The sequence below is a fragment of the Camelus dromedarius genome, chromosome 31, assembly GCF_036321535.1.
Source record: "Camelus dromedarius isolate mCamDro1 chromosome 31, mCamDro1.pat, whole genome shotgun sequence".
In the NCBI taxonomy this organism is placed as follows: Eukaryota; Metazoa; Chordata; class Mammalia; order Artiodactyla; family Camelidae; genus Camelus; species Camelus dromedarius.
In genome coordinates, this window is record NC_087466.1 from 20,091,321 (window position 1) to 20,110,917 (window position 19,597).

Sequence of the window (19,597 nt, forward strand, 5' to 3'; positions counted from 1 at the left end):
CATCCCTGTCAGATGGACCAGGCCCCTCTGGCAGCTCATCCCCACGACGTGCCTGTCCCAGATCAGCCCCCCGCCCCCTGCCGCGGTACAAGGGCCTCTGGAGGCTGGAAGGGGGCCCTTGTAACCAGACCACCGTCAGCGTTCCCAAGACAGCCTCTCGGCAGCTCCAAGGGACTGAGCTTCCTCGCCTGGCTCCTGCGCCCACGGCCCTGTGCCCGCGCACGGGAAGCGGTGCTAGGGAGGCTTCGACCCGACTGGCGTGCCCCCCCCTCCCCAGCGTGGCTCAACATCACGAAGAGCTGCGTTACTCGCTGGGGGGCATGCAGACAGAGAGCAGCTTAGTGCTTCCCTTCGGGGGACGGCATTTGTAAATATATTCAAATGTTTTGTTCAAACAAGGAAAGTGATTTTCATGTGACCGTTTAGTAATTTCACCAGATGTAGAAGTATGTTCATCAGCTGACACAATGACCATCAGAAAGACTTCTGAAATATTTTATTTCTGGATTTGGCACGGTAAATGTGTCTGTTTAGAACTGGAGCCCACAATTTACAGGTCAGATTGGAAATAAAGCTGTAAGGCCCTACACAGTCACTGTATCATCCAGAATCAGAAGAGGTGGTTAAATGTGAAGATGAAATTGAAAAAAAATAATAACCTGACAGGATTTTGCAGAAACTGGAAGGAAGCAGCCAGATGCCCCACCTGTAGACTGTGAACAGGAGAGTCTTAACAAACAAAAAACTGGGACCTTCATCTAAAAAACTGAGTAGACTTAAGAGATTTCTGGTTGCTCCCCCAAAGACGAAATCTGTGCTGGATGAAGCTGTGTTATACCATAGGCAGCATCATGCGTTCCATCCACAGGTGCAAGGAGCGTGGGTGACAAGGAGCCTGTTAGGGTTTGACTGTCTACACTGTCACTTCCACCCTCCTGCTGGGATTTGCAGTTCTGCGGACCTCTGATACCAATGCTCTGACACTCACAGCATCTCTGCTAGGAAGACACTGGCCCCAACTGCTTAACAATCTCTAACTTCACTTGGTTTTCCTCTGAGGCTCAGGGGTGGATAATCTGCTTCCCTCAGACTCATGGTGATACTGGGAAGTCCTGGTGGCACTCTGAGCCTATCTGCAAAGGCAGTCTTCTGCAGCCATGGCCTGCTGGTGGGCAGCATTTAATGCAGTGTCTAGACTTAGTCAATGATCGTCCAAAACTGCTCTGAGCTCCATCCCACAACTATGGATGAGACCCGAGAACACCCCCAAACAGACGGCACTCAACATGACCATCTCCGGGAAGGTGCCACCGCTGGCCTTATTTGTTTCAACTTAGATTTTTACTGTGTCTTCTCCCCTCAAAAAACCTGCCTTTGCCCTCAAACAATAAGGCTGCGCTTCGCTCGTCTCTGAACCAGGTCCTAGTACCACAGCCTCACTAGACTCATAAACCTCTTTCGGTCAAAAACTGACTCCAGCACTTCCTTGATGGGAACTACTTCCTCACTTGAAACCTATCTCACCATGCAGTGGCCGAGGAGGATTACATATCCTCTCTGTCATAAAAGACTGTGTTCCCCCCTCCTGTGACCCACCGCGACAGAGCTGGTCAGTGAGCAGGCACCTCAGCGGCTGCTGTGTCCCGCCAGGATTTTCTGGTCCGATCACCAGACTCAACCAAGAGAGAAAGATGAGTCACTGTCACAGTCAAAGACTGACCCTGCCTTGAAAAGGATAGGCCGTACCTAACAACCCTGCTACATTCTTATCTGTGGGAACATAAAATTAAAAAACAAAACAACAACCTTTCTTCATCTCTCTCATCAATGTGCAAGACAAGCATGTCTAAAATCTGGCTCTGCTCCCCCATGCCGCAGCCACCAGTGCCCTTCACCCGGGCTGGGACATGTGACAGTTGGAGAGAGAGGGGATTAAAAAAAAAGCCTCCTTCAATGTTTGGGGTCTGGCAGGAAGCTAACCTCCTACACTCATTCATGATTAGAAAAAATGAGCTTAGAAACCACTAGAAAAGTATGGCGATCCCTGGATTATTAAGCTATGACAGTGATGGAACTGCATCTCGGGGAGCCAGTGTTTGTGCATTGACATTACAGCAAACATGGCCCTTTCAGAGAATGATGCCACTCATTTCTAGGTGGAATGTGCAACTTTTAAGAAAAACAGCATTGTAATAATACTGGGAATTAGAATTTGTATGTGGTAGCAATGTGTGAGCAACGTCACATAAGAAATGCCTCAAAAACTCTCTTACCTACGTAGTAAACAACCAGGGTCCAAGGTACATTTAGAAATGGGGTGGGAAGGAAATCGGGAAAGTAAAAGATTATGCGTCCTACTCGGATCTCAATTTAACCTCTTACGTGTTGTCAAAGAGGTAACAGAGAAAAATTGTAGCAGCAGAGTATTCTGTGCCTCAAATTCCATTTATTCAACATGTCCTTTTTTCTCTTTTATTGTAAGCTTTAAGCATCTCTGGCTTGCTCTTTTGTGCTAACCGATGGAATTTTACTGCTCAGCCCTGAGGATCTGGCTGGCAGGAAGAATCTCGAAAAGAGAACACGTATTTCCTCTTCCCTTATGGCTCCAGAGACGTAGAGCTTTCTTCTTGTTTCATACAGTAATTTCGGATAAAGTGGTAAACCGGGGTAATCACAAAAATAACCATTTCTGTCTGCTCCCCAGTGTGGAAACTCACAGAAAAACATAACCTCCTGTTTCCTTATTAACAAAGAAGTCTTTTAAGACATCTATGAGATGACTTCAGAGAGTATGGTGAGGAGCTATAAAATGTAACCTTTCACCTCTAGAAAGGCTGCTTTCTAACTGGCTGCCTTACTTGATAATTTATTGTCCTGGTCATAATATTTAAAGCAGCATCTGTGATTTTTTTTTCCCTGAAGGAATAAATACTTGTTAGGTTTTCTTATGTCATTTTTCGGTTGACCAGAAGAACTTGATTGTCTTCTCTTTTCCTTTCATGCATGAAATATAAATGATGCACCTTTTAAAATCTTTGTCTTATTTAAATGATCCCGTCCAAATTCAGCTGGTGGGTAAAAGGCCCAAAAGCATGGGACAAATTTATCTGCTAAAGAACAGAAGAGGGCAACTGTTTTTTTTTAAGTTTTTAAAAATTAAGTCCATGTATATATTAATTCAGAACTCTCTCTTTCCTCTAACTTATTCCTAAACGGGAGAGGTCAGAATCTGGTTTAACTCAACTGGCCTCATTACCAACGTGCTCCACTTAAATTCTTGTGCAGACAGCGTTTATTGGGTCCTCTGCTGTTAACAGGAAGCTCTGCTCTGCTCCTTGGCCACAGACAGAACCCTAACCCCACTGACCCACTTAATACATGTATTGTGGTTGACAGTCAATAGCCTAATTCTTGTTATAACAGATAGATCACCATTCCTATTGTTGACAAATTACCATTCCCAGGTTTGGCTTAGTACAAATAGGACACGTCTTTTTCTTCTTCAAACACAAAGGTCCAATTCACCTCATCTTTTCAGTCCCCTGTAATTCTGCTTCTTCTTGGCTGTGTTTTATCTGCCAACATATATTTAAAAACAAGGCAGACATACTGAAAAAAAGTCCAATGCAACTTGCTGTAGGTGGCTATGACTGGACTTTTTGCTGTGAAATTTGAGTCATGTTTGAGTAATGAAATAAACAGAAACTGAAATGCAGAGCAAGCACAAGAATCAGCCCTTTTAATCAGTATCTTTAAAAAGTAATTTCAGCTAAGAAAAAAAATCTATTCACCTTCACAACCTGCTGACTCTCAAGAGAATGACTGACATCATTCTATTTTAAGAGCTAAAAAAAAAAAGACTCCTCTGCTTGCCTTCATAGAAAAAGGTAACTTTCCTCTTAATTAAATGTTTATTATAGAAAATAAAAGCCAAAAGAAGAAATACAAAGCACATATAATTAAGAAGAGTCTTTTTAAAATAAATCATTGAATGTTAGAGTGCTTTAGTACCTGTACAGCCCCACACCAATGCAAAGTAGGATTAGAATCATCTCTGATACCAGGCTGGCCTCTGACCCAGTAAACATCTCCCAAGGATCGAAGGAGGTGTCTGAGATGTCGTTATGCCTACAACTGCCGAAGCCATGGTAAGAAATAAAAAAGAACCACAATGTCCTCCAATCCAGTTGCCACTAGAGCCCCGTGGTGCCCTCAGAAGGCCTCTCCCACTCCCACTGTGGTACCTCCTGGTAGCCACCCCTGCCCAGTGGGCACCAGCTCATCACGAAACTCCACACGGAAAGAGCAGCCCCTTCTTTCCATGGGAGGGTCTACTCATAAGCAGTCAAAGTGAAATCTGTCTACCTGTAAGTACTGCTTGTCCTCTTTGGAGCTCAGAAAATACTCTAAATACATAAAACCCCTTTGCTGCATGACAGATCTTGAATGTTTGAAGACAATTAGGACACATTCACTTTCCTGCCCAACCTTTCTGCAGATTTAAACATCAAAGCTGGAGATGTGAAAATTGGTGTCATTACGCTAGCACCTACCTAACTGGTCTGGAATGTCAATCTGACTCAGACAGTTATTGCATCCATGGCATGTGAAGCATATAGAGGTGCCCAGTCTCTGCCCTCTATGGATACCCAATTCAGTAGATATAATTAGCCTTAGTTAATAAACAGAGTGTGCCCACTATGTCTTAAGAACTTTTTATGGTTGACCTTGTTCCAGATAAAAGAAGGCCCAGGTCTTTCCTTACCAGAAATATGAGGAAATGATGTATATAACTAAAAATAAGTATTCCTTAAGAATCTCAATGCTGTTATTAACATCAATATTGCTGCAAATGCACTCTGCCAATTAAGTAATGATGTTAAAATGATTTTATCCAACGAACGACAGATGAAAGAGTTAAGGACTCACATGCATGATTCCCTGTCATAAGTGAAAGGATTCATTTTTTAAAAAAAAAAAGAATAAAAATATCTAATTTCCAAGAAACCTGTTTGTTAGACTGATATATTTACACGTGCTACACAGTAAAAATCTGATACACACAAATTATTGTCCAGTATTTAAAATTTTAAATATAGCTAAACTAAATTTACTGAGTAATTATAACATGATGCAGAGGAATAATAAAAACTATTTTAAGGTTTTCCAGTAGTGTATATGTATATATAAAGACATACATATATACATATATCATGAGCCTTAAAACCTTCTTCCAAAAATATTTCACATATGATGAATATTTAGCCAAAAGAAATACATACATTCAAAAACATCTTTGGAGGTAAAAGTCACTTTAAATGTTAGCATTTTCCCCTTACAATTCAATGGCAAGAAAATGCAGGGGAATTCTTGACTGTGCAAAACAAACAAAAGAATCATTTAATAAAACAATAACAATGCTCTTTTAGTAATTTTCTAACTTAAAAGTCTTAAAATGGCAATTCTAGTTTTAACACTCTTACAGGTAGGTTTCTGGAAATGCGTAATGTATTAAAGTATTCCGCCTGGCAGCTTGTAACAAGACCGATGACTGCAACCTAAATTACAGACCACGATCATACTTCCTCCTAGGCCACCTCATTTTCATTATTGGAATAGATCATTCTGCTGAATATCAAAGCTTGAAATTAAAATACAGGTCAGCATGAAAACGCAAGTTAGCTCAACTAGAGTAACTCGCCGTAGCAGACGGCGGCTCTAGCCGAGCCTAGAGCTCTGCTGCATGTTTGCATTAGGCTCAGCTTCCTGAATCACAAATCGTTATTTAGGGTAAACTAAAGCCCACGTCAAAGCTTCGGAGAAGGGCCGTAAAGGTAGAATACTTACGTAAAAGGTTATCAGGACAGAAGACAATGCAACTTATCTGGGAGGGTCTCTAACATCCTCGGGGTGGTAAAACGCATTTAAAAAGGCGATGTGGATTCAGACGGCCTCCTCCCTACAGCATCCCAGACAAAGCAGGGCCAGGCCCTCGGGCGCTCCTGGTGCACCTGCAATGCGGATCTCTCACCCTACAATCCCACCCCGGGGCTGGCCAGAGAGGCCCCTGGGCTGCCCTCTCCTCCCACTTCGGATTGGCTTGGGTGCGCGGTGCGGACGGACCGCAGCCTGGCATCCCCCGCCCCATAACGGGCTGGAAGACCCCGAGGCAGCCGGCGCGGGGGTCGCTGCGCCTCACTTTTGCCCTGCTTTCCATCTCTTCGTCCCCCTCACCCCACCCCCGAGCTGTCTCCGCAAGCGGACACATTTCCTCATCCCTGAACCATGGGGGTGGGATGGGAGGACCCCCTCCCCTTGCAGTGAGGGCTTTAAAAATTATCTAAATGAGTTCCTGCCCCGACGAGCGCCCCCGCCCCTCGCCGGCGCCCGCAGAGCCTCCCCGCAGGTACCGCCAGGTGAGCGGGGCTGGACTCGGTCACACCTCGGGCCCCGCCTCACCTGCGGGCGCGGCCGTCGTGGTCCTTCAAGCTGCTCCCCCCCTCGGCGCGGTCCTCCGGACGGGCGGCAGCCGGGGCCCGCGGCCCATGGGCGGGGCGGCGGGCGGGGCTGGCTCCCGGCTCCGGCCCTGCCCCGGCCGGGCCGCCAAGGGAGGTCAGTGGGCACCGCCCGCCGAGCGCATCTCGCCGGCTCCCACCCGAGCGCTCGCCGCGGTGCACGCTGGGAGCGGGGGCCGGGGCGGCGAGGCCTGGCGGCGCTGACCAGACGGGCGGCCGAGGCGCCGGCGCGGCGGCGGGTCTGTATCTGCGGGGAGGAGCGGCAGGGGCCGATCGATACTCACGTCGTGGGGAGGGGGCGACGCCCCCCTCCCGCAGCTGTGCGGGTCTAGGGGACGCACCGGGGGAAGGGAGGGTCTGGCCGGTGGGACGCAGGCGCACAGCTCAGGTGCGGCCGCACTGCGGTTGCCTAGGGTAACGCGGGCCCGGGCGGGGCGGGGGAAGGAGGAGCGAGGCGGGCGAGCGGGAGCGCGCGCGCGCTGGGCGGTGGGGGTAGGGGGGTACCCGGCACCAGCCTGGGATTGGGGGTAGGGCACGCGCGGCGGCCGACGGGGGTGGGAGCAGAGGCGGGGGGAAGGGGCGAGGGCCGGGCCGCGCGCATGCGTGCGGCCCCCGCTCCCCCGGGGGTTCGCCGGCCTCGTGCGTGCGCACGCGCGCTGTCCCCCGGAGGCGTCTGGGTGTGCGGAGCGCGCGCGCGCGACTCGGAGACGCACCTGTGAGGTGTCCCTTGAGGAGAGGGAGGGTGGGTGCGCGGAGTCCGCGGCCTGGGGTGCTTCAGCCCCTCACTTGGAGTGAGTTCTCGGGCGGCCAGGCTGCAGTCTCTTTATTGAAATTCTGGATCAAAGAGGGGGCGGTGGGGGGGGGGCGCCGGGGAGCGGGCTCGGGGTCGGAAGGAGGATGAGTGGATTAAAGAAAAGAAAAACAACCCATCACTTCGGATGGGCCTCGGGCCGGGGCCAGCCCGTGGGCTTTGGTGGGAAAGGTCAGAGCGGCTCCGCGCAGCCGGGCGGCCTGGCGGCCCCGGGCCGACCCCGGGAAGGACAGCCTGGCCTCGGGCCTCGGCGAGCCGGCGTGGGCCCGCGGTGCCGGGGAGCAGGGGTCACAGATGGCGGCCGGGTGCGCGGCGACGGATGGGCAGCGGTAGGGGCGAGGCCGGGCGGAGGCCCCGCGGGAGCCGGACTCCCGAGCCGGGCTCCATTGTTGTTGGAGCCGAGGGAAGGGGGAGCAAAACGGCTTTAGCAACCCGTGAAGCCGCGCCTTGGAGCCTTTCCAGGCGGGTCCCCGGAGAGGCGGTAATGGCCGCGCCGTGGGATCAGGGAGCCGGGTTGTGCGGCGGAGAAGCCTCCCTGCATGGTGTGATGTTGTGTGTTTTTTTAGAGCGCCTCGCGTCCCAGCAGAGCCAGACGAGCATCCCACTCAGGTGATGAGGAACCCTTCGCGCACCCAGCACACAGCGCTGCTGCCGCTGGACGCCTCCATTGTTTGACCATAACAAGGGCCGGATTCTCACCCAGGTAAACTGGATGGCCGCGCAGTCGAGCTCCCTCTCACCTCCCACATCCAAAGGAATCCTCCTCTCCTCTTTCAGGACTTTACTCTAGTTTTCTTCCTGGGCCCTGCTTCTGATTAACTCAGTATATCCACCTCCCAGACATTTCTCCATCTGGCTTAATCTTCTCGCATCTCTCTGCCAAGTCACCTCTCATTTTCCTCAAAACTCAGCTCCTTTGTGAAACCTTCCTTGCCGAACTCTTAACAACTCATTCTCTCTAGGACCAGCCTGTTCTGCTCTCTTCTAGTTGATAGTTTATTGGTTGTCTTATTCCCACAAAAGAGACTAGATATTTTTAAAAATTCTAAGCTACTGCTTTTTGAAAGGAACGTTTTGTGATAGTTTATTGTTTTAATAGGATCGAACTGTTTTTTGTTTATATATTTTGTCTTTTTTTTTTTTTTTTAAAGAGGGAGCCCTTCCTTCCTTTATAGATAACACAGCTTTTTTGAACGGAAAAATGACTTTCGTGTTGAACCCACAGGTTCATTTCAATTTTAAAAATTAGTTTTCAGTTAGCAAAGTAAAATATTTTCTTTGTGAAAATTAAAACATCACCGAGACGGCTAAAGTCTTTGACTACCACCCTGTCTCCAGAGATAACAGCTATTGTATGTCTGGCGTATATCCTTCTAAATCTTTAAAAATGTTTTTACGTGAGTGTGTACTCATATTATCTTTGTTTCAATGAGTGCTTGTGTACTCTTTCAATCTTAGCGCATCGTGCGTTCACTCACTTTGCAGAACTGCTGCATCATGTTCCGTAGTTTGAATATTACGAGAGTTTATTTAGCCATTTCCTGCATGGGTGGCAGTTTAAGTTTTAACTTTACATTTAAAACAGCTTTTTTGGGTTTTTGTCCTCTGGTGAAATGAAATTTTAGTGGAGGGAGCTCAAATCTACACTAATTATAGAGACTAAGCGTTTATGATGGAAGGTCTCTTTGGTTAAGAAATTTATGTGTGGGAGCCTCCACCCCTCCCCTCTTGTAATTATGACTCTACCACTTTAAAGTCCTGTGGCCTTGGGGAGGACACTTAATCACTCTAAGCTTCAGTTTTCTTTTCTATAAATGATGGTAATAACCTGCTCTATCTACTCCACCGAGCTCAGTGATACGATGTATGTAAAAGTGCCTCGTAGAGTGTGAAGCGGCATGTAAATGTTGAATGTATTAGCCTTTGTGATCCAAAAGGCTTTTTCAAATTATTTGCAACATAATTTATATTTTCTTTTTTGACCAGATGTGCATAGTACAGAATACTACAGACAGCCCACTTTGAGTCCTGTTCAATTTTCTGATTTTGCTTTATTTTAATCAAGTACTGCTAATACATTAGACTTCTTAAAGAGTATTTTACCAGGCACACTTTTCATAGTGTTTTTCGTGCCTTAAAAAATAAAGCATATAAATTGGTCAACTGTGAGTAAAGGATCAGCAAATGGAGCACTACATACAATAAAACTCTCATAATATTTAAACAAAACTTACTTCCTAGTGAAGTAAGTTTGTATGTGTGTTTTTCTGTAGCAGTAGCAGATTCAGGTTAGCTTTTATGTCCTTTGGGTAAAATGGATTCTTACTGAATTTGCAGGCAGTATCAGTTTTAGCAGTTTAAGTATTGACTGAATAATGTGATGGGTATCATTTTAAGATGTAAGATACAATTGGGGGCTTTGTAGATATTTTTCTTTCCTTCAAATATATATGAATGCTTGTAGTGTGGCCAGCAAAATCAACTTGCCTCTGTTTTCTTGGAGTTTATCTGTGGGGGCAGAGGGGATAAGTAAACACAATCTCACAGCTGCATGTGTAATCACAAATGGGTGTCTGCTATGAAAGTTAAGTAGCATTGGCTGTGAGAGAGTATAAAAAGGAGACCAAGTTTTAGATTGCATAGAGAGGGCCCAGGAAAGACTTTTTTGCAAAAATTAGATTTGAGCTGAGATCTGAAGGATGAGTAGGCGTCAGCGTAGAGTGAAGTGGGGGATAATTTTCCAGGCAGGGGAACGGCTTGTGGGAAGGCCCAGAAGGGGGAAAAACTTTGCCCATTCCAGGAACTGAAAGAATGACTTGTGGACAGATTATGGTGGGTGAGGGGGAAGTGTGGCTAGGCAGGGGGCCAGATCATGTAGGGTCTTGCAGGGCAGGTTAAGGATGTTTTATTTTATTCTGAGTGAAACGAGAAACCATTAGAAGCGTAGGGTTTTAAGCAGGGGAATGACATAATCAGATTTGCATTTTTGAGCAGTCGCTCCAGCTGCTACATGCAGAATGTGGGGGTGTGGTGGAAGCGGGGCGTGAAGGTGGGGGAGAGGACCAGGTGGACTGTTCCAGAGGCCTGAGGAAGGTGCTCTTCCCCTTTGAGTTCACATTGACATTGAACTACCAACTAAACTAAGGTGCAAATATATTTGGTTTTTAAAAATCATACCTTAGTTTTAAAAAGTAGGCAAAAGAGCACTTTTTAATGCAAAAAGTGCACATATGTTAAACCAATTATTCATACTGTGCTTAACAGAAGAGTATCAGAGTCAAATTAAAAATTGGTATATTCAGCATGTCTTCTGTAAGTTTTGTCGAAGCAGGAATACATGAAATAAGAGTGAGGCTCTCAAATGAAAAGAAAGGATATATTTTTAGATGCTTTTAACTAAAAAAAATGAGACTAACAGAAAAACTATTAGACAAATTGAGGAAGTGACTGTGTACACAATGCATATATAAAATTCATGGCTCTCTGAATACTAAGAATAACCCAGCAGAAACTAAAGTGGAAAAACAAACAAAAAAGCAGGCTCTGATCACAGTTCAACAAAAAACATGAAACAGGTTTAAGCACAGCCTCATGGAGACAAGTTTGATCTGCCTGGAGGAGACCAGAAAATACCCTGAAAGATACGAAAGAATGTCCTGAATGGAAGGACAGGCCATGTTCCTGGATGTGATGTTTAAACATAATAGATACTCCTCTTTTGGTGAGCTGGACAGAATAATGAGTAATGAGGTTGGGACAAACCCTGTCTGATTGTTTAAACATACTGTAGAGCCACATTGATTTAAACAGGCTTTGGAGTATCTGTACAAGTCACTGGCACCTGTTCAGCACCCCTAAGATAAACTGTATATGGGAAATACGTATGACAGACCATCATGAATGCCCCCGAAGTCAGAAAGAAGATATGGAAGTAAATATTAAACATCGGGACAAGGGAGTTGTGCATGTTGAGGAGAACAGATGCAGGCTTTGCAGTCAGACATACTTGAACTGGAATATCTTAAGTGTGGAAAACAGTATCTGCTGTGCAGATGTCATGAGAAAAAGAGACACAGGTCCTGGCACCTATGGGGCACTCAAATCTGTTAGTTAAAATCGTTGTATTAGACTACATAAACATTTGAAAACTTCTTAAAGAAGAAAGGGAAAACCCTGGGATCAAAAGCCAAACCACAAAGTAGGAAAATACTTGTGACAAACATAAGTGAAGAGTTAATATCTTCGACGTGGAAAGACCTCCCACAAATCAATGAGGAGAATAATGGAAACGTATATGCGTGGTTGCAGGATGTGGATAGACAGTTTACTGGACAGAGATGTAGTTTGCTCAACATGTGGAAAGATGTGTAGCCTCATGAATAATTACTTTGTAGTTACTCCTGTAGAAAAGTATTCTCAATAGGGACAAAACCAGAAGACATTTAAAAATGAAACACAAATGTACAAAAGCTTTATGAAAAAAGTAAACACCTTTACCTGAAGAATTTAAAAGCCAACCTAAATAAATGGGCAGACATTACGTGTTTCTGGAAGTGAGGGCATCTTTGTAAAAATTGTAATACTCTGCAAATTAAACTAATTTCTGCATAACTCCAGTTGAAATCCCAGTGAGACTTATTTTTGGACACGTGATAAATTGCCTTAAAAATTCGTCTAGGGGACTAAACATGCTACATTGGCCAAGAGATTTTTCAAATGGGAAAATAGTGATGGAGGGTTTGCTATGCCAGATATCAAAACATACTGTAACAGTGCAGTAATATAAGTGGTGAACACAAGAATAGACAAATTGGTACATGGAGCAAAGTAGTGTCCAGTAACAGACCCACTTATATATGGGAACTCATTGTGTAATTAAGTTGGCATTTTGAAACAGTTGAAATGATTGTTTGATACGCTAGGGATAAATGACTCTTTATTTGAAAAGAAAGATTCTACTTCCCTATGTTCAAAATGACCTTTATTTGGATTAAAGAACTAACTCAAATATAAAAATACCTATAAAAGTATTAGAAGAAATAGAATTTGTTATGTTGGAGGATAGATTACATTGGAAAACAAATTTTTTGGTATACTATTTAGGTAAGACCAAGGCCCAAAATCATGAAGAAAAGATAGGTAAGTTTCAACTGTTACCCAAGTTGATACTATTTCTGTGTGACAAAAACCAAGCATTACAAGGTAACAGACTGGGGAAAAAGTTTCTGTAACATGTATAAACAGATAAAGGATACTAGGATTGACACAATTAAATGAATGGAGGACATGAATAGTTCTCAGAAAGAGAAATGAACGTGCCAAAGCAATGACATAGTTCAACCTCACTTGTGATTAGGGAAATGGAAATTAAAACAGTGAGGTGGTTTTTGTTTTTGTTTTTTTTTTTTTTTGGTGGGGATGGCTAGTAGGCCAAAGTTAAAAAGCTACCCATGGATATAGAGAAAAAGGTACCTCATACATTGTTGGGAACATAGAATTGGTACGACCTGTTCAGATGGCGATTTGGTCGAACCTATCAAAATTTTAAAAACACTCAATGTGCTTTGATCTAGCAGGTATGCTTCAGGGAATCACTGATACGCTAATGAGAGGGTAGAAGTTAGTACGAATAAAGTCTGCTGCAGCATCATTTATAATGAGGAGAAGCTGAATAACTTTTGATACGTCTACACTGTGGAATGCTATGAAGCTTTTAAAAAAGATTTGTATGTATTGACATGGCCTGGATAGATGTCTATAAAATATTATTGAGCAAGTTTAATTCCATTTTTTTGTAAGATACAAAACAAAATAATTGTATATGTGGTTGTCTCTGTGTGTTCTGAATAAAAACAGAGAAAACATATTTAATTGTGACTTCTGAGGAGAAAAGAATAGGGGAGACTGAATTTTTATTTCTGGGACTGGTTTTATATTTATTTCACATGTTTTTGACTGTTTCAGTGTGGTTTTTTTTTTAACAATGAACATTTACTTTTGTAATGAAGATGTTACTGTTTCTCACTTAATGAAGGTCTAAATTTAGACTAAAAAATGTTAATATCTGTTATTTACAAGGATGTAGCAAAAATGTGACACTCTTATGTTATACTGGCCGTATGTATCAGGAGCCTTAAAAGTATTATGTTCCTTGATATGGCAACCACCTAGCAGCCATCATAGGAGTAAGTATTTTTAAATACCTACAACAGATGTGTATTGTAAAATTATTTTTAAGGGTGCATTTACAGAATGGTTAGGTTAAGTTATGGTCCATCCACTGGACAATATATTATTGGCCATTAAAATGTTTATGAAGAAAATGTGTTAAAATGCTTATGACAATATTAAGGGGAGGAAAATCAGGATACAAAATTGCATGCATTATATGATTAAAACTCTTAAAAATCCCAACAATCCTCCACAAAAACGTATAATGGACAAATGTCTAGAAGAAATTAGGTAAAAATCTTAAAAACTGTGGACTTCGGGTAGAAGGATGTTGTATGATTAAAAAATTTTTGCTCTTCTTACTTTCCAGGATTATATGTTAATACATCTATAATTTATGTTCTTTCCTTTATAATGATACATTAATTTTTAAAAAGTTTATCTAGGACATGTATTAGCTGCATGGTTGATAGATACTTTTAAAAATAGATTTGCCTTTTCATTTTAAAGTATCCTCTAAAATGTACTCTAAAAGCTAGTATCTAAACATTTTTTGAGTGATGCATTTGGACTAAGTTTCAGTGAATTTTGTTGCTTCCAGTATTTGAAGGAAAATTACTTCTTAGCAATATACAAAATAATAATAGTTCTCATTTTTCATTTATAACTGTAGAGTGAGTGCAGAAACTTAAACATGGGCCATGGGATTTCCTAGTTTGACTTTTGTCAACTCTCTGTGTTTCTAACACACGGATCCGGTCATAGAGCAAGTTGCGTTTACTTGAGTCAGGATGAGTAGGACTTGGCCAGCTGGACCAAGGGCAGAAGCACCGAAAGCGTGGTTACTATGCAGGGCCTGCCAGTGAGTGGGCAGAGTGGAGCTCAGGGTACCTCGGGGCATGCGGTGTAGGTGAGGCTGAAGGAGTTATCATGAAGGCATGTGGATTTGTTCCCTTGCCAAGTGTTACACTGGACCTGCGGTGGTGTGCAGTTTAGTAAAGGACAAAGCCAAGTATGTGTGACGGTGGAGAAAACGTTGCGGACGTGTGAGGGCTCTGGGAGGTAAGAAGACATCATACATAGACGAAATTTGAGGGTAGGGGTGCAAGTCAGGGAAGGCTTTCTGCAGAAAGTGATGTCTAAGGTGAGACCCGAAGGTAAACGGAGGGCCAGGAGGTGAAAGGAGCACGGGCAGGGGTAGGGGGGTGGCTGAGGCCTAGGAAGTTTGGTTTGGCTGGAGCTAGAATCAGAGTAGGCGGTGGTGAGAGATGAACCGGGAGAGGGAAACTAGCTAACACGGATGAGAGTTTGAAAGCCATATGAATAAATTGGAAATTACACTGAGAGTTAATGGAACCCACTGAAAACCTTTAAGCAGGGTAATAACAACCCATTTTGCATTTTAGAAAGATTGCATTACAGTGGATAGTGGATTAGAGGAAGGCAAGACTGGAGGCTTTGTAGTGTTTGGGGAGAAGATGGTGGTGGCCTGAGTGACAGCTGGTGTAGGTGGTGTGGGTGGGTAAGTTCAGGAGACATTTAGGAGATAGAGAGGACAGGCCTTTGTGAGAGGGAGGAGGGTGAATGACAACCCCGCTTCTGGCTTAGGCAGCTGAGGGACTAACTTTGTGAGTCAAGTTGGCTTTGGGGAGGAGGTGACAGATTGAGTTTGGGACATGCTGAATGTGCAGGGCTTGTAGGACATGTAAGTTCTTCCTGCGAGAATTTGCAGTGATTTTATGCTGCAGATATATGCTTTGCTATATGATTGACTGGGTGCTGTGCATAAATCCATTATTAAAATCAGAGTTTCTGAGTGTAAATTTTTCTTAGATTATAATTACATGTCTGTGACTTAAGTGTGGGGGCATTTCTGTCTAGCTTAGACTGGACTGTTGACGTCTTTCGTATGGAGTTATTTAAGACTGCGTGACCATGACTTTGGGTAATGCTGTGGTTGTCTTTTGGGCTAGTCCCTGCCTCTCTGAGCAGGTGGGGGGTCCTACAGTCAGCCATCCTATTGTCCCTACTGCTGACTTGGAGGGATTTCTGTTGTTTCCAAACTGGTCCGTTCCATACAGAGGCAGGCCAGGACGCAGGCAGAGTGGCACCCTGGGTCCGCATGCACCTGCAGGTGCCCGCTTGGCCGCTAGCAGTCGCCCCCATCCATCCAGGCTGCTGCAAAAAGATACCACAGACCGAGGAGCTAAAACGACAGACACTTGTTCATCACAGTTCTGGGGGCTGGAAGTCCGAGGTCAAGGTGCCAGCAGGGTCAGTGTCTGATGAGGGCCTGCTTCCTGGCCCACAGATGCCCTCTTCTTGTTGTGTTCTCACGTGCCAGAGGGGGAGGGAGCCCCCAGGACCTCGTCTGTAAGGACACTAATCCGCTGGTAAGGGCTCCACCCTCATGACCTAATCACCTCCTAAGAGCCCTGCTTCCTCACACCATCACACTGGGGTTGAGGTTTCAATATGTGAATTTGAAGGGGACACAGACATTCAGTCTGTAGCAGAAGCATGCACGGAGTTTGCGAATCGTCTGCAGCTGGTGTGGAAGCCGTGGCCACGGATGGGTGAGAGTGTGGAGAGCGGACCAAGCTCCGAGCGGGGCGGGGGCGTGGTGCGTCACAGGGCAGGCTGGGGAGACCGTGCCTGCGAAAGAACTCACTGCAGAGAAGTCTTACTCAGAGAGCTTTTGGTCGAAAGAAAGAAAATGCACTTGGAATGGCTTTAGTGAGGGGGGTTTCTGAGGAGGCTGCCACGCGCCCGAGGTGGCTCTAGGCTGAGGCCCACTTGTGTCTGCAGAGTCGGCAGGAGTCAGTGGAGCTGCGCTCTCTGCCTTTGTCCTGAGTCACGGTCCCTGCCGTTTACCTTACGGACCCAGACTTCCCACTTCCCAGTTCTCGGCTCTCAGGAGGGAGAATCTGGTTGGTCCAGCTCAGCTGATTGGGCTCACCGTTGCAGGGCCTGCCGGAGCAGACTCAGCTAGTGTGTGCCCGGCCTGGCGGCCGGGCCAGGCCGTGGGTGCAGAGGAGGGTATGCAGGAGAGGGCCGTAGCCTGGCAGCAGAGGAGGGCGTTCCAAGGACTGGGAGGGGCAGCAGTTTTACATGGTTCAGAGCTGCGATGAAGGAATAAGGAGTGAAACTAGATCTGGCAAGTTGAAGTCATTTGCACAGCTAACCCAAATTAGAAGAATTGCAGGATGGGTAACCAGTGGCTGTGGTAGATACTCATTTGTACAGAAGTTGGGAGAAGAGAAATTTTTAAAAAAATGAAATTTAACTTTGGAGTTGCATCAGAAGAATTCAGAATTTAATTTTTAAAAAGCAGTAATTTGTATTGTTTTCTAACAGTAAAGCATGTCTCCGCCTTTATTCTAACTCTAGAATATGCAGTGTCTTGTGCCACCTGATACAAGAAATTCAGTAAAGCTGTTCTAGAGCTCATTTATTTTTCATACCCTGCAAGTTCATGAAATAATCATTGCTTATTTCCACATCTTATTTTGCTGCGCCTTCTGTGGAATCGTGACAGATCTTGTGAGGAAGCCCTTCTTACGGCCAGAGCAAACCTCTGTCCCAAAGATGATATATCCTGCCCCTTAGGTAAATGGTAAAACAGGTCATAAAAATAATCTAACCCCTTTTCTTCGGAGTAAAGCCCATTACGTCTTTCTGGCTTTCAGAATTGTTTTTAGACGTGCATTTCAAACGTGTAGGATTATGGTTAGTAGGATTTAAGACTGTTTCACTGATTCAAAGTATTTGGCATCAGCCAGCAAACATCAGTCAGATTTTCAGTTAACTAGTGTTCAGTAACTTACTACCGTATCTGTATATTATGGTAAGATTAGGACTTTGTAATAAGCCCCCAAAACTCACAACTAGAATCAGAGAACCTGAAAAAAGCAGGTTGTACAAATCTTCATGGTTCTTAGCAGCTAGTTAGCAGTAGGGATCCACTGTGAAGTCCGGTTCAAGTTACAATGCCTTAGTGTAAGTATCTATGAAGTTTCCTGAGCAAGTGCTTGAGTGCCCTCTGGAGGCATTATAAACAGCTAAAACACAAATTCCTTAAGAAGTTTTATTTAACAGCCAGAGTTGAGAACCAGTGGACTAGATAGTTGAGCTGGTGGGGATGTAAATGGGGAGCAGAGAAGAGCCAGGATGGAGCCCTTGGGAATGCTAGTATCCAGGGAAGAGCAGGCGTCTCCACGCAGGCTGAGAATAAGGGTTCATGCAGCCAGAGTAGAACACAGAGGCCGTGGAGTCACAAGAGGGAGTGTCTTGCAGGGTAAAGGACGATAAGGGCCTTTGGGCTTGGCTGAGAGGAACTTCAGTATTGCAGTGGTGGTTTGAGGAATGATTGGGAAATGAGGCAATGGAAACTAGAAAAATAAGTCTTAAGAAGCCTGGACGGGGAAATGGAGAGAGAATACGTGGCAGCTAGAGAAGGCATAGGATTAAATGCTGGTTTCCTTAGGATAGAAGAGACTTTGTGTAGGTTTAAATGCTGAGAGGAGGAAACGAGCAGAGAGGAAATGAAGTGGAAAGATGTGTAGGGTGGGGAGAGGGGAGAGAGCTGGCTTTTAAGTTCCTGGCCTTTTATAGGGACTTAGAATATGGCGAATTAATGATTTTCAGTTTATTTTAGGATGATAAGGAAATACTCCTGTAACGAGAGAGTATGGAATTGTCATCATGGAAATGGTCCTCATTCAAGCCAAGCAGATAGGTAGTTGAGCTTTAAAAAAAAAAAAAGGAGTCAGGACATACCTTTAGCGGACACTTGTGTTTGGGAAGTAGGAATAAAAGAAATGGCCAGTGCCCTCGGCACAGCCTGAGGGGAGGTGAGAAAGTTCAGGGAACTGGGGACCGAGCAGACTTGTATGAACTAGAGTCGGAGTGAAACATGGGCCTTGAGATTTGATGAGGAGGAAGGAGATCATGACTTGGACAGCAGTTTTGCAGAAGTGGCGTCACGGTGGGTGGGAGCGTGGGAGAAGGCTGGGCGTGTTAGTGGTAGAAACAGCAGGTGTAGAGGTTCGCCGGACGGCCCGGCAATGAAAGTGGGACGAGTGCGTTGGCTGTGGCCGGAACCGACAGAGAGTTTGTCCATGCTTACCCAGTCAGAGCCCTCAGCAGCAGCGACCACAGAAAAGAATTGTATTTGGTCTTTTGCTTTTATAGGTGTAAGATTTAAATTCCTTATAACTTCTGTGCTACCCCCTCTATTTTTCTGAGATTGGAAATCTGGCCAAATGGAAAAGAATGTATAGGTCTATTAACGACATTTGAGGGGGCTCTTGCACAAGGAAAGAGAGAGGAGATGTGGCCAATTTTGATTTATTGTTCTAACAGATGTCCTTTAAATCTACAGGACCATTTGCAGTCATGAATAACATTTTTTTCTTCTTTCTGGTAGAACTAATAAGATGGCTAATAGATGTTGTGTGGCTTAATTTTTGTAAAATAATTTCATTAAGAAAAGAGAATAGACTCCTGATACCAGGAGTGCTAAAATAGTATGTTTAAATTTGGGAGGTGGGCTTGATCTCTGACTTCATACTGCTTAGCTTGAGTGGTAAGGCAGAATCTTTAAAGTGTGAACTTTAATATGGCGGACGGTGGGGCGGGCGGGCTTCAGCTTGCGCCCAGGCGTGTCCGCTCCCGCGAGCCTGGTGTGGAGGCCTTAGGAGGCCTTGGCATTCTTATCTCTGGTGGCCTTTACGGTGTCACACATCAGACATATTAAAAAGCACACCCCTATCCCACAGGAAATTAGCTTATACAAAACTGAGTTAAGCTTCAGTTGACTAGTTTTAGAAATTAAACATTTATTAACTTGATTTTATGATTTTCCTTTCGTATTTTACACCCAGCAAACATTTTTTCATATTTCAAACATTTTCATAGGCCCTTGAGATGCATATAAGCCCTAAGGCCTGCGCCGAGGGCGCCAGGGGGCGAGACGCCCCTGTTCTCCTGGGACGTCTGGGCACGTCTGTCTGGAACTTGCCAGGAATCTATATCTGTTGGAGGCACTGAGCTGCCCCCTGGGAAAACTTCATCCTCCAGGAGCTGAAGTAACTGTTTT

At 44.9% G+C, this 19,597-nt stretch overlaps 2 protein-coding genes and 1 long non-coding RNA gene across 10 annotated transcripts in view; 2 read left to right on the forward strand and 1 right to left on the reverse strand.

Moving 5' to 3' along the window:
• Positions 1-6,925, reverse strand: part of CCDC92 (coiled-coil domain containing 92) — a 29,431-nt gene extending 22,506 nt beyond the window's left edge. The window contains exons 1-2 of one of the 4 annotated variants that reach the window (XM_031442539.2): positions 6,460-6,535; positions 5,848-6,011 (exon numbers count right to left, since the gene is read on the reverse strand). The gene's annotated coding sequence lies outside the window, so the exon portion shown is untranslated. Of the gene's footprint in view, positions 1-5,847; positions 6,348-6,459; positions 6,577-6,799 lie in introns of those variants that run through there. The other 3 variants (XM_064481294.1, XM_031442537.2, XM_064481293.1) reach the window with 3 other exon arrangements.
• Positions 6,926-7,892: 967 nt separating this feature from the next.
• ZNF664 (zinc finger protein 664) overlaps positions 7,893-19,597 on the forward strand; it is a 39,261-nt gene continuing 27,556 nt past the window's right edge. For 4 of the 5 annotated variants that reach the window (XR_004133589.2, XR_837648.3, XR_004133588.2 and 1 more), the window contains exon 1: positions 7,893-8,029. This is a non-coding gene — a long non-coding RNA (zinc finger protein 664). The remainder of the gene's footprint in view (positions 8,030-19,597) is intronic. The other variant, XR_837650.3, reaches the window with a different exon arrangement.
• RFLNA (refilin A) overlaps positions 7,943-19,597 on the forward strand; it is a 234,212-nt gene continuing 222,557 nt past the window's right edge. The window contains exon 1 of the mRNA XM_064481295.1: positions 7,943-8,029. The gene's annotated coding sequence lies outside the window, so the exon portion shown is untranslated. The remainder of the gene's footprint in view (positions 8,030-19,597) is intronic.